The 4,651-nt window shown below is 43.8% G+C and overlaps 1 long non-coding RNA gene across 1 annotated transcript; it reads right to left on the bottom strand.

The window, feature by feature from the left end:
- Positions 1-1,405: 1,405 nt before the first annotated feature.
- Positions 1,406-4,645, bottom strand: LOC116584026. Its single transcript, XR_004283026.1, has 2 exons — positions 3,751-4,645; positions 1,406-3,195 (listed from the first exon to the last, which is right to left on the bottom strand). It is a non-coding gene; the product is annotated as an uncharacterized LOC116584026 (long non-coding RNA).
- Between the last annotated feature and the right edge of the window lie 6 nt (positions 4,646-4,651).

Below are 4,651 nucleotides of genomic sequence, written 5' to 3' on the forward strand. Positions count from 1 at the left end.
TAGGGCTGGTCATGCCACACTTGTTTAACTTGCCCGTGAGGTTCACAGCAGTTTTCCCAGCTCTGTGGTCATCAATAATTTCAAATTTGCCAATGTACTCATGCTTCGTCATCACAGTGAGGAAATGGGACGATGACTTTGGTGCAGGGCCTCCTAAGAACCTGGCCTTCGCCTCCCCTTTCAGCAGTGTTAATGTTCTTGAGGGCATCTGTGGGACATTTGTTCACACTGTTACTGCAGCACGGAAAGATGGCAGAAAAAGCTTTTTTCCCTTTTATTAATATTTGGTCTTGTTCTCCTTCCCTTTCTCATAACCGAATGCGTATTTCCCCTCCGTCATTTGAAAACTGCATACTGTTCTCCAGCTGTTTTCCCCAGAACGAGACCTTGTGTATCAAGAATCCTTATTTCACGGTTATTATGCACAATCTTAAAGATTTATGACTGTCCTCTTATTTTACACATGCATACACACGAAGCACTAAATACGGACTTTATCTGAATGGCTAAATGTTGGCCAAGACAGAAGCCAGTTGTAGTGGGAACTTCTAGGATAAAGATATAGTCTGAAGTTTTTGTTCTTTAAAAAAAGCCTTCATGGGGCGCCTGGGTGGCTCAGTGGGCTAAAGCCTCTTGCCTTCAGCCCAGGTCATGATCTCAGGGTCCTGGGATCAAGCCCCGCATCGGGTTCTCTGTTCAGTGGGGAGCCTGCTTCCCCCTCTCTCTGCCTGCCTCTCTGCCTACTTGTGATCTCTGTCTTTCAAATAAATAAAATCTTAAAAAAAAAAGGTCTTCATATTTTATTAAAAATTTTAGGTGTCCGAACTCAAAAGGTTAACAATATAGTACAATAATAATAATAATATATCATCTAATAATAATATAATAATAATTTCTCCTGCATAGTCACTGCTGCACACTAGTAAAATGAGATGTTTCTTTTCTTTTTTTTTCTTTTTTAAAGATTTTATTTATTTTATTTATTTGACAGACAGAGATCACAAGTAGGCAGAGAGGCAGGCAGAGAGAGAAGGAGGGAAGTGGGCTCCCCGCTGAGCAAAGAGCCCAACGTGGGGCTCGATCCCAAGAGCCTGAGATGACCCGAGCCAAAGGCAGAAGCTTAACCCACCCAGGCGCCCCGAGATGTTTATTTTCATTTGGGATTATGGAGGGGCAAGGTGTTTTTGGCTCTCCTGCTGAAGTAGGGACTCCTGTCAGTATTGTCTCCACCTTTTTCCCTAATAGTAGCTCTGGAAGATGAAGACGTCCCTCCATCTCCCAGACATGAGGGTTTGACCAGGACATGGGATGGTATAAGCTCATTGACATAGTCTCATGAACTAAGCCCTGGTTTATTGGTCACAGTCGTTCTCCAAGTATTTTCAGGAGTAAACTTCAGGTGTTGCCCTTACTCTAATTTTTCTTTCTGAGATTTCTGACTGCAATCGCTACTTCCTGCAGTCACTCGAGGAGAAACGAGGCATGTGGCAGCGCAACAGTGTGTTTTTCTTTCAAGATGACAGAATCACTCTTGATTTCTGTACGCATCTCGGATTTTCATATACGAACATGGATTTTGGTGTCTACCCTGAGGAGATGATACGTACGGTGTGAGGCACACTTGTATTCTCATGACACGTCACCTGGGTTACCCAGAACTTTCTGGGCCCGGCAGAAAGGCAGAAACCCGGGTGAATTCCTCATTGTTCCAGCAGGCTGTCAGCCCTCAAAGGCCTTCTGGATGTGTTTGTGCATCGCAGTGTCTGCTGTGTAAGATACAGAAAGAGCACAGTAGTTCAGGGGGAAAATATTTAGGAACACATTTTCCAGGAGGAACCAGGATTCAGTTTGGGTGACTCTTGACCATTTTTCATCTTCTGACGACTGAAAGTGGTAGTTAGTCTACAGTCATGGTTTTAACATGCATTTCGAATGTAATGTTAGTTTCCATCAACATAAAACTATAAGAACTGTCTTCCTAAAGGGCATTCGTGTAAGGCCCGTTATTTTCCAGCTTGATTAATGAAAACAAAATTTTTCTGTAATGCTTTCTTCCTACTCTGTATTAGTTTTCAGGACTGGATTGAAAGTGATTTATTGTGGATAGGGTTATACCTGCTCGTGGAATTTTTTTCTGTTCCTGGGTTTTTAAAGGTGGCAGAGTTGACTTTCTGATTTTAATTCATCTTCACTAGATGAAGAATTCACAAATAGGACTTTTTCTTGAAATAACCATAGCCTGGGGGCGCTTGGGTGGCTCAGGTCATGATCTCAGGGTCCTGGGATCGAGTCCCACATCGGGCTCCCTGCTCAGTGGGGAGCCTGCTTCACTCTTTGCCTCCCCCTCTGCTTATGCTTTCTCTAATAAGTAAATAAATAAATAACCTAAAAAAAAAAAGAAGTTGTATTTGACTGGAGCTTCATGTGGAGTGACAGATCAACAGAAAGACAAAGGGATATGAGACAGGAAGCAATGAAGGAAAACACAGAGGCGCACAGTATAGACAGATGTTCCTCGGCTTATGACGGCCTCGGCTTCTAATAAACCCATTGTTCAGCTGGAAATCTCTTTAGTTGAAAATGCATGGAAAACACCTAAGCGACTGAACATCAGAGCTTAGCCCCGCCAAACTTAAATGTGTTGAGAACACTTACAGTATTGCACAGTTGGGCAAAATCCTCTAACACAAAGCCTATTTCACAATAAAGTGTCTGGTATCTCATGTAACTTACTGAACACTGCACTGAAAGCCAGAACAGGACGGTTCAAGTGTGTTGGTTGCTGACCCTCGTGATCACGTGGTTTGCCTGGGGGCTGTGCTCGCTGCCCCTGCCCAGCATTACAAAAGAGGACCCTACTGTAGATCGCCAGCCTGGGAAAAGATCCAAACTAAATGCATATCACTTCTGCACTATTATAAAAAGTCAAAAAACCATAAACTGAACCAAGGTGAAGTCAGGGATCTTCTGTACCAGGTGTGTTAGGGAAGGTCAAGCGCTCCTGTCTGGCCAGGAACCATAGTGGTATGGGGGAAAGTTCCACAGTAGAAAGTTCTACAGCGGAGAACCACTAGGACTCAAGCACCAAGGGTCACAGGTTGCGCCAGGAAGACTGGATGCTCCTCTGTGGGCGATGAGAAGCCACGAGCGACTCAGGAAGGCTGCAGAGCTCTGGGCAGGTGGGACAGCTGAGGGCTGCAATGAAGAGGGACAGGTGGAGCTGGGAGACCAGGTGGGGAGAGCCCGCTACCCTCGAACAAAAGGCGACAAAGGTCTGGACTGGGATGACGGAGATGGTGGAAGGTAATGGGATATTCATGAAACAGAACTGGAAAGCCATGGAAATGAAATAAGAGAGGGAGGGAAAACCGAACATGACTTTAATTGCCATCAGTATAAAACGTGTTGAATTAAAATGAATTGGTATTTCTAGACCGATGATGACATCACAATAATGGAAGGAAACCAATTTTGATTTTGAACCTGGTTAAGGAGAAAGTATAGACAAGAGAAAAGCAGAGGCTCTGGAGTCACACAAATGTCACCGTTGAGATTCGTCCCCACTCTTCATTCCCTTCCCTGTAAACCCAGGCAAGCGACACCTGCCTCACAGCACTGGTAACAAATAGGGAAGAGCACACGTTCCCACGTTCCCGGGTCAGACAGGACAGCCAGGGATCAGCGGCACATGAGGAGGTGACAGGTGGTCACTAAACTGAGCTCAGGTGCATACACAGCAGTTTACGTCACCTTGAGATGGCTCCTCCTGTGACCTCTCGAAGAAGGCGGCAGTGGTGAGGAACGAACTCCAGGAGCTTATTAGCATACATGATCTTCAGGCCGTCGGATGAGACTCAACGATCTGCTCTACAATCACCTAGCAGAAGGAAGAGCGTTTTATTTTTATTTATTTATTTGTTTGTTTGTTTGTTTGTGTTTTTGTTTGTTTTTAAAGCACCTAAAAGAGAAGTATGAACTATACACTACAGAGAAAAGAATCGAGTAAACCTTAAAAATGCACTTCGTCCTTCCTCCTCCCCACTCAGTATGCTTTCTAAACAGGAGGTAAGTAGCAACGGCATGAAAATCTAGGTCCCGGGATTTGGGAATACTGCTCCAACCCTGGGGGACACAGAGGCTGAGGGACAGAGACTGGCCTGAAGCTAAAACATCACACACACTCATCTGCTTCCCTTCTGAGCTTAAAAGCGAAATACTGTATCTGCAGACAACAGCTCTGTACCATCTTCACCCTGGCCTTATCCTCTACCGTCTCCAGAACAGGGAAAGGGCTGAGATGGAAAGTGATGGAAGAAAACACATCTTATTTTGCTTTAGTATTTTATTTTTTTTTGGTGAGGCTGAGTTGCAGGAGGTGAATGACAAGCATACAAACTTAAAATACAAACGTGGCCACAGTTCATTTAACGACACGGAAACGTAAAGTACTTCCCTAATTTAGCATATTAGATTCAGTTCAATGAAAAGGGCATAAATTAAATAACTAAAATATTTTCATTTAGTGACAAAGAATAATGTGATCTTTTTCACCCCCACAGAGAGAGCTATGAACTATAATAGGATACATACAAAGAACTGACAGATCATTTACTTTTAGTAGTCCTAATGAAGCTGAGAAGATTACTGAAAT

This window comes from Mustela erminea, unplaced genomic scaffold, assembly GCF_009829155.1.
Source record: "Mustela erminea isolate mMusErm1 unplaced genomic scaffold, mMusErm1.Pri scaffold_56_arrow_ctg1, whole genome shotgun sequence".
Taxonomy (NCBI): Eukaryota; Metazoa; Chordata; class Mammalia; order Carnivora; family Mustelidae; genus Mustela; species Mustela erminea.